Raw genomic sequence first — 11,278 nt, 5'->3', positions numbered from 1 at the left:
CTTATATTTGGTCCATACGAAATCTTCCCAAGCCGCGGGATTAACAGATGGTAGCAGCGGATAATCCTTTGCTGATAAAAATCCAACTATAGTACCATTAATATCGAGTTGGCAAATTGATAACACGCAGTTTTTTCTGAAATATTATATCGATAAATTAATACATAGTGAATACAGGTATAAGAAATTATAAATAGTTCAATCTTGTACCTATGGCAAAGATACCTACCTAATATCAAACACTTAAATGAAAATATTTTGAATAAAATTTCCATTGTGATAAAGGTCGTAAGAATGGTAAAGTTGTATCTTATAATAAACTAGCTTTCCGCCTGCGGCTTCGCCCGCGTTTTCAAAGAAAAACCCGCATAGTCCCCGTTCCCGTGGGATTTCCGGGATAAAACCTAGCCTATGTTACTCGTGGATAATGTAGCTTTCGAATGGTGAAAGAATTTTTAAAATCGGTCCAGTAGTTTATGAGCCTATTCATTACAATCAAACAAACAAACAAAGTTTTCCTCTTTATAATATTAGTGTAGATGTAGATTACTTATAATTACAGCTATCCAAACAAAGTAGCATAGGGAAATGTGGTATGGGAGGATCCAAATCTCACGCGATAAAGAAAATAGATAAGTACTTAACTTTAAATAAAACTTAAAATAACAATAAAATTTGCGAATATAATATCACCCAACGCCATCTAGTGTTTTGTACTAAGGTTTTTTACTAAGGAATGTTATGGAATAACTCCTGATAAATAAATATACTAACTTATACATTATCTACAAATTAATTAGTACTATTAAGGTGAAAATCTTAACACTAAAATTTTCTAGCTGTGGGCTCTATCAATCCCTGCAGCAAAATAGAGTAAAAGATAAAGGTAATAATCTAAAACGCACGACACAAGTAACGCGAATTAATGTTCTACGAAGCTTCATCCAACTTCTATTGATTCTCATTAATGATTAACTTACAAAATATATTTTATATCCCAAACATTCTTCACTCGAAAATTCAACGACATGGACTCATTCACAAGAGCCATAATAGCAGGAGCATCTTCCTCCATCGCCAACCTTATGCGGCCAAGAGGCACGGCACGAAATATTCGGGAAACCATATTTTTGTATCAATTTATTATTATGAAAAAGTGTCGTCTTCTTTCAAGTTGACGTGATTTACTTTAATTCCATTGATGATAGAATTATAATAACAGAAAATATATTCTATGAATTCCTTGGATTGGCTAAATCTATGCCCAAAAGTGGTCCGGCTTCTCTCTCGTTGTTTTCAATTACATATTATTTTATACATAAGGTAAATTTAAAATTATATTTTAAAGTTTTTCGATCGAATAATTTCTAAGTGGTTAGTATAATTTGTTCCGGTATGGAATTAATAATATATTATAGAATCTATTTTTTTGTGTTAAAAGAACTGCTACGTACCCAACTCCATAATATGTGGTTTTGTCGCGAAAGAAAACGCGGCAGAAAAAGTAACCTTGCGCGCAAATTCAATTTTGGAAGTGCGATTTTGGTTTTTTTTTTCGCGCTGTCTATAGCTGCTCAGTTACGGGTGGTTACGGTATATTTTATAGATACTCACCATAATCGTTAAATTAATTAAAAAAATATAATATGGAACCAAAGAATTAAATTAAATAGTTTTGAATTGAAATTAATTACTTTTTACCTTTTATAAAATAATACATTACCTGTAAAATTCGACCTCTGAGCTATAGACTAATCGGCGCATTACACTCCCCAACTCACCACCCACTTTTTTATACGTATTGTAAGAGTCATCTTGGATACATGAATTCAAAGTCATAATTCTTTCAAATCATCCGATCCAGATGTTGACCATCCTCAGACATGAGGAGAGAATTCTTTTGTACCTACACTTTTAAAAATTGTTTAAGCTTGGTTAATTCTCCTCAAACATGCGCAGGTATTATAGGGTAGGTAGTTGAATAAATTAAACACATTTATAGATACGCTTATATTTATTTAATATCCTGAAAATTCAAACTTGCTGAATTTTACAAATAGATTAAACTAAATTGTTTGTAAAAGCGCTGTCGAACTATAACCCAATTTACCGCCTAATATACAGAACACAATATACTAATAAAAATAATTTATTTTTGGAACTAAACCCTACGAATAGCATCAATAAATAAGATGACTTCATTGTGGATCTCTTTGGGTGAATCGATCGACGCGAGCCAAAGGGAAAAATTGAACTAGATAAAAATAATATTAACAATTTAAATTATATCAAGTTAGGTATTAAATATTTACAAACACTAATAAAATAAACCCACGACCCACAATAGATTATAGTTACACTAAAACTAAAAATATAGGTGCTACATCGCACGTTATTCGATAGAGCTTATAATAAAATTAGATAATATGAAAAAATTAGGTTATATTGCTCAATTCAGCGCTAGGCGGACAATGCTCAGACGTCAAACAAATTTGCGACATAATTTTTCCTCTTTACTTTACACTCGTAACTAATACTTCATAGCAAGTGTTTTGAAGATAAAATTGGAAGCCGAGGAGGTAATTACTTATAAAAATAGTAAGTAAAATGTATCTTAATATTCTCTGGCGCTAAAGTCAAATATTTTTAAATGTAAGATTAAACATATGTTATAAAAATCACCGATAATTGTATTGAAATGTGAGAAAAGAAATTTCTATTGCAATTGTAAACTGAACTAAATAATTCTACACGTTTATATACAAAGCAAAATATTACGATATTTATATCGGTAACCTCCATTCGTGATGTACACTTATTATACCTATGATTCCTGATTATGCTCCATATAATGCAATTTTTACTCAAACTTACGTAAAAATATAACTTACATCTAAGTTCGAACTGCACATAACCAATCTATTTTCACACGATTCTTATTCTCTTTACAGTGAGATGTCTTTACGTGTACAAAAATATCATTATATTATTTCTATCTATATTTCAGTCCCTACGCCACAGTAAGGCTAGAAAAACGCACGCATTCATGAAAAATAATTAATTTCAAGTAAAACTTAGATCATCAATAATTAATTAAATGATAAACTACCTATGATTTTATAATTCATTTAATATTTGTTTAATATATGAGTATCATTGATAGAAATAGCTTTAAAATCTTAATCTAGAAGCATTGGACAATAAACTAGATTTGTGGAACTTTTTAAACCTAACTAGAATTCTTAAAATACGTTACAGTATAGAATTATTTTAAATGATATATTGCTTAGTATACAAATACGTGATAAACTAAAAGTGATCAAGGTCTTCATAAAAACCTTTAAATTGTGAATATTGTGTAAAAATACATTTATCGATAGCTATAATTTTAAGACTAATAAGGCTAGAGTTTAGGGGTGGATTATTTAAGAAAATTCATTTGTCATAGTTTGTTATTTATTGCTTGAACGTATCTAGAAACTATGTCGTATTGGTTAATCAGATTTACATACTTTAAAGGCGTTATTTCTTGTTAGATGAAGACCTTAATCAAATATTTGCAAAACTAACGCCTGTTGCAGTCTTACATCTATCTATTCCAAAGTGAACAATAATAAATGTTACGCAGTCATTTTATTGTAATTATATAAAGTACTCAGACTATTTTATCTACAACTAGCTGTTCCCCGCGGTTTCACCCGCATTGCGTCGCTCCTGTTGGTCTTAGCGTGATGATGTATAGCCTATAGCCTTCATCGATAAATGGGCTATCTAACACCGAAAGAATTTTTGAAATCGGACCACTAGTTCCCGAGATTAGCGCGTATTAACAAAGAAACTAACAAACAAACAAACTCTTCAGCTTTATAATCCATACTAATACTCATATACTAATATATAATATTATAAATGCCAAAAGTAACTCTGTCTGTCTGTCTGTTACTCAATCACGCCTTAACTACTGAACCAATTTGCATGAAATTTGGTATAAAGATATTTTGATACCCGAGAAAGGACATAGGCTACTTTTTACCCTGGGGCATAGGATAGGTTTTATCCCGGAAATTCCACGGGAACGGGAACTATGCGGGTTTTTCTTTGACTGTGCGGGCGAAGCCGCGGGTGGAAAGCTAGTATTATTATAGATTTGGATTTAAGACGCATGAGAACAATCTAACATAAAATCTTTATACAATTTTGAACAATGTTACAATCACAAAAAAAATCACATTTGTAAGTCTCCACTGTGTAGTGTGTCGATAACTATGTAAAAGTGCCACAAGCGTTAATTTTAACAGGACATTAGAAAAGCACATTATAGAACATAATATACAAACATTTGTATATAATTAAATAACCCAATTTACTACTCAATTTACTAAAATTCAATACACATTGAATTTTAGTTTAGAAATCCCGGGACCGACATTTTAAGCCGTGAAGTTACTCCATAATCGTTTGAAAATTCGAGATAATAAACGAACTATTTAAAGAGTCATGGATAAAACCTATATTTAATATTGTACTATAGTATTTCGGGCGGCAGCATTGTCTTTAGAGCCTGTACTGCTATAATGTGAATGAATATGAAAATACATCTACATACAATAAAATATGTATGAACCTTACTACTTAATGCATTTGCGAAATATTAAAAATACATAACGTCTGAAATGAAATGGCAAGACAATATTTACAAGTGGAAATAATTATAACCTAAAGAATGATTTCCAGAAATATTTAAACTAAAACTACATCGATACATTTGTATCATTGTGATCATTTATCTTACAACTAAATCCTATTTTATATTTACATTATAATATCCATGTTTTCACTTCCGTAAACCTTAACGTATACAATTATTTTCACCATTTTCGTAATCAATTTTGTGTCACTGTTAAAACTTTGTACAGTATTCATCTTTTCATATTCATTTATATTTGGGTTGTTGAGGAAGTGATTATGAGGAAGAGGAGGAGGAAGAGGAATTTTCACACACAAATTTAGAGGATGCGGATGAGGAAGAGGATATTTTTTTGAGGAAGAGGATGCGGATGAGGGAGCGGAAGAGGAATAATCAAAATTAAAAAACAAAAACTTTTAAAAATAAAAATTAAAACAAAAGCCATTCTCCTGTCTCTAAATATTGATGTTTAAGGTTAGGGGAGTTTAGCTCGCCCGATCGCGAATTTACAAAGCCTGTAAGTACTATACTATAATTTGAGTCACGAGTTGGACTCAGATGAGCTTTTGTTTATGCATACTACTCGAAAAAACCCACAGAAAAAACCTAATCTATATCAGTGCCAGAAGCGACATTAGGCGATTTTCACAAAAAAAAACTAACTGGTAGATATTATTATGTAAGCTTAAACCACTTGTTTGTTTTTAAAAATGACTTTTGACAAACATTATTTGGTAAAATATGTTTCTTCTGAGTATGAGAAAAAATGTTATATTATTATTAATTATTATGTTTAGAGATAAGTGTTAGGCGCAGATATAAATATGGCGGTAAGACTCTACTCTTCGTTCGTTAGTAGAGTCCGACTCGTAACTCAAATACATAGTTTAAAATAGGCTTTGTAAAATCGCCGCCCGATCGGATCAGCATCCTCATAAATTTCCTCTAAATTTTGAGGAAGCGATAGCGGAAGAGGTTTTTTTTATTTTCATTTTTGAGGATGCGGTAACGGTAGAGGAACCCAAAATATTGCGGAACTTCCGCATTATGAGGAAGCGGAAGAGGAATCCTCAACAACCCTAATTTATATTAAAGGAAACCACATAATTAGATATGACAACTACATACCTAAATAATAATCGTCAATTTTAAAATACGCAGAAACTGAGTAGATTTAAATGCAAATTGATTTTACTCTTCTTTAATTACAACACAATCGAAGAAAATATAAAATGTTCATAATTTTCTGTAAATATTGTTCAACTGTTTTAATTCACTTGACCCTTGAAATAACTGAGACAATTATTCTTTGTACGTATGATGTTTATAACAGGATAATTTATATGAATAATATAATTCATTCACAAGTATATACTATACTTAAATTATTATCCTGTTAGTATGACGTATAGGGTATTTTTGCAGGAATTCTATTATTTCCTACTTCTTAATCTTAATTTCAAGAACGAAAGGTTTATCTTAATAGAACAAAAGCATACCAAAGAATCTACTGATTTGAAATATGATCATTGAAAATACGCGATAAATTTAAAATCTTCTTTGTAGGTTACATCTGCTGATAACTATGGCTTGGCGAGGCAATGTGACGAAAATGTTAAGGTGATTCCTACGATCTGTTCCCAGCCAATGTCCCGCTAGATGGCGCTGAATTCTACATTTCTAGTTTATTTGAGTTTTTGCGTAATTGGAATAGTCATCAAACCTAGGAATAGTCATGGCGGTTACTGAATATTATATTTTATTGAAATATGTTATATCATAGCCTTAAAATCCACCCAATTCGGTAAAATTATGCGTTTTAACATCTGTCATTGCATACAGGGTCGTTTACACACACAGACGTATACAAAAATGATAAAGATTTAACTCTAGATGGCGTGAATGTAAAGCGCGTCACACACGGTGAAGATACTACCTATAATATTTTATCTAATCTAGTAATATTTTATATTACAGTATCTTAAGGTATCCGGTATCAGCGTTCTGACCATCATTTTTCTTTTTTCGCTGTAGAACCGCCATCCTGTTACAAATGACCCACAAAGGAGAATGACCACGGGTGGTATCGGTAAAATTTTAGTTGTGCCACGTATTCGTTATATTGTTAATTCCTATTTGTATTTATAATGATCATATGTATCAATATTAAGTCTTAATTAAACCGGATAAATTGAAATAATAGTAAAAGTAAAAGTTTTTCTTTTGAAACATGTATGACTACGTATGGAATCGGTAAAATACTAGTTGTGTCACGTGTTCGTGATATTGTTAATTCCTATTTGTATTTATAATGATCATATTTATCACTATTAAGTTGTAATTATACCGAATAAATAGAAATAAAAGTAAAAGTTTTGTTTTGACACATACCTATATCTATCTCTCTTGCAAACGTCATATGTCATAGTTTCTATTTGAAATGTCAAATGAATGTGTTCGACGCATTGTTCGATGTTATTTTGAAATAATGTTTAAAATTACGATTTACTTTTCACATTTGTCTTGTAAATTAAAATATTACCTATGTAATAAATGTAAAACTTAACGTTCATCGTTAGTTTAAACTCGATTAAGTAGTTTTTTGAAGTGTTGAATAAAACTATTGTTTTATTTTTATTGTCGCGAACTGCGGCTTATTTACATAAAAACTTTAATCATATCTAAAAGTACTAACATCAAGCTTTAAATTGAGCTATATTTCATCTTGACACAATAAGTTTGATTGCGATACCAAGTGCCATAGTCACTTGGGCAATCTCCTGTGGTTTTCATTTTTCTGTATGGGTAGACAAAACTTCAAAACGCCACCTGCTACGGTTTATATTATTATGAACGATTAGCTTTCCGCCCGCATTTTCAAAAAAAAACCCGTATAGTTCCCGTTCCCGTGGGGTTTCCGGGATAAAACCTATTCAATGTGTCCAAGTTACGTTCTATATGTGTGCTAAATTTCATTGTAATCGGTTCAGTAGTATTTGCGTGAAACACACACATACACATCCTCACAAACTTTCGCATTAGTAGGAAGTAGGATTGTTATAAAAATAAAAGTTATATTTGTTGGCGTAAACTATTTTATTGTAATTTTGGGAAATAAATAATGTCAAAATTGATTACCTACAATAAAACGCAGTTGTATTTTATTACCTACATTACACTATTGTTTTTTTTTATCAAAACATGTATTTGAAGTAGCAAATATGATATTATGCTGATCCAAGCATTTTCACTCAAAACTAATATCACTAATGATTTGTAAAAGTAAATTATTTCAATATACATTTCATAACCAACAAGTAAGAATAATTATTCATACAACAACAAATCAAAAACACTATTTACTATGGAAAAAAAACCAGGAAGGTGAAAAACATATTTACGATTTCGATGCACTCGACTTTTAGTAAAATAATAGGTAAAAATATTATTATGGTTTTGATCACAGACATATCTGTGGTTTTGATTTTAGCTACTAGTATCAGAAAGCTGCGTGTTCAATGCACGTCGGGGTCCCACAACTGTGGAGGAAGGAAGGTAGAATACCTCCATCGAATAAGTGAAGTTTCTCGACATACTCGATTTGCCGGCCGGCCTCAATGAAGATTGTCCGAAAGTTGTATATGTGCTCTGTAACGAAAAAATTTCGCTAGCGCGATTCAGAGTGAGGTGTCGTACAATATACCTAATGAAGTTTTTCATCTTTTTATTTTACTGCAAATACAAAATAAAAATTAAACAATGGTAATGTAAATTCTAAACAAACTACTACCAAAATACAATTAGAACAAAAATCATTTGACTGGTTGATTTCACCCAGAGGCCAGAGGCGGCTCGTGACAAAATTGTATGGGTGTTCACTTGAAATAAAACAACGAAAATACAATAGCGTAGCAGGATAATTTATTACAAAAAAAAATGAGCACCACATTTTATAAATGTCTATAACACTAAAAATTACAAAGTACAGGCTATTTCAAAACGAATTCAATGATTATCAATAATTAGTAAATCACCGAATTTGCATTCGCGAGCGTACCTACGCGTAGGTATCCATAGTGTTTGTACTAAAGGAATGGCAACGTTGCGTGAGACTCAAAACGCTACCTGCTAAGGTATGAACGATTGTTATAAAAATAAAAGTTATACATATTTGTTGGCGTAAACTATTTTATTCATCATTAATTTTGGAAAATAAATAAATAAATAAAATAAATTGATTACAATAAAACGCAGTTTATTATTTTATTACATTAGTACTTACACTATTGTTTTTTTTTTTATCAAAACATGTATGTATTTGAGTAGTTAGCAGCATATAATATTCTGAATTTCTGATCCATGCCTATTCACTCAAAACTAATAACACTAATGATTTGTAACAGTAAATTATTTCAATAGGTACTTATTTGAACATTTCATAACCAACAAGTAAGAATAATTCGTATACAAGATACAATAACAAATCTAATACACTATTTATTTTTTTATTATATTTCATTATGTGAAAATAACCAGGAAGGTGAAAAACATATTTACGAAAACAAAGTAACATATGGTTTTGCTATTAGCTATCAGGAAAAAAATCGTATTGGAACAAAAGAAGGATTGTAACTGAATTAGGTAATTAGGTATGTTTGTTTCTGGGTGCACCGTTTTCGACGACGCGACGGCCGACGCGTGACGTAAACGGAGTAGGTACTTACCTACTTTGCTAAAACAAACTAAGTAATAAAATTGTGTGTCAGTCTGAAAATTCGCTAAAGCATATTTTACCAATGTTTGCAAGTTTGTGATTACTTTGATAGTTTATCGATTTATAATAATTGTATACTTAGATCATTGTTTAAAAATATTCAAACACAATATGATATAGGTACTGATTTATCACTGGTTTCAGTGATGAACTGATGAGTCAATGTTAGCCACAATACTAATCACTTTCGTCATACATGTGTATGAACTATGATTGATGTGATTTGCAATGTGGTGAAATTTCATAAAAATCACGGGCCAATTTTTTGTTTTGAATCCCACCGAAAATACATATATTACTAATTGCGTTATTAGAATAATTAATTACTATACCCACGATCAATTATTACAATTTACAATATAGTCTCAAATGCATACTAGAGAAATATTGCAATTTGAATCAATTAAAATGCATAGCATACAAAAATAAATTCACAACACAAGAAATTCCGCGCGCAAATCATAGCGCGTGTCAATGAAATCAAGAATGTAATTTTATATCAAGCCGACGACGACGCCGAACTAAAGTACCTACAGTACCATTTACCTTCAGTGTACAATACAGTTTACAGAACTACGACGGACGAACAATAATGAGTAATAAATTGTTTACAAAAAAAAACATAGTTTCTAAGGTCATTAGTTTTATTTTATTTTATTGTTATTTTCTTTGAACGATTGGAAATGAAATTACTCAATTTTTACACAGAACTTTGATTTATTAGAATTATGCTCATTATGTATAAGATAACGAACGCGGATGCACGACATCTAGCGCGTCAATGTCTAAACATCGCCTTTCGTTTAGACATTGACGCGCTAGATCTGTAATAAGTATATAGTCTATGCGCTAGATGTCGTGCTTTATGTCGTGTTTCGCTTGGCAAAAGTCACGCACACTACTGTAGAAGTGTCAAATTTTTCCGGTATTTTACTGTTGTTTTTCTAAGTAAATATTGTAAATTATTGATTAAAAAGGTCGAACGCGCACACATTTCATTATAGAGAAGTGATAAAATGATTAGTTTTAAAGAAATAGTGTCTGTGTTAAGTGTTTAGAGGTAATCAAAAATGTATGGAGGGACGGTCGGAACATCCACCTTAAGTTGCAGCTCCTAAAAACAAATAATTAATATTTCAACTATGCCTTTCATATCACATAATACGATAATACTATGTAAGAATGATTAATTTGTATACATGTGTGAAGGTGTAAAAATAATCTATTGGAAAAGTCTGCAAAAATGTTTCAAAGCATGTATGTTATTTATATTAAATGTTAATATATATTTTAGGTATCTTCTTAGTCATCATGTACTTAAGTGTTGAGGAATAAACGTATATCTGAGGTGTTAATAAAAATGTATATGTATATGTTAGGGAATATTCATATAGTATGTGGTGTGTTAATTCGAATATCTATGTCAATACGAGTACGTGTGTATGTATTTATGTATGTATGTGTGTATAGTCTGTCCACTATATGAATTGCTTTTTGACAGCTCGACGGGTGATACCAGAAGTGATGTACAAAAGATTATCGATTGTGATACCATTTCAATTAAAAATTCAAAATATTATCATAAATTTAATCAGGTACGTAAATAATAATTACATACAACGTTAACATACTAATAAGATATGTAATAATAAGACCACATTTCTATGCATTTTATGTTAAAACTAAACTAATATTTTATTATTTATTGGTTTCTATCTTACAATTTGGTTGTCTTTATGTTTAAATTATATAACATTATAGGAGAGTTTTTCTGTATCGGATATATTTTACAGAGTATTTCTATCGATTATTATAAT

The sequence above is a fragment of the Colias philodice genome, chromosome 7 (assembly GCF_061535455.1).
Source record: "Colias philodice isolate Cphi_HAF_F1 chromosome 7, ilColPhil1 Martin Lab GWU primary, whole genome shotgun sequence".
NCBI lineage: Eukaryota > Metazoa > Arthropoda > Insecta > Lepidoptera > Pieridae > Colias > Colias philodice.
Note: the sequence above shows the minus strand (reverse complement) of the source record.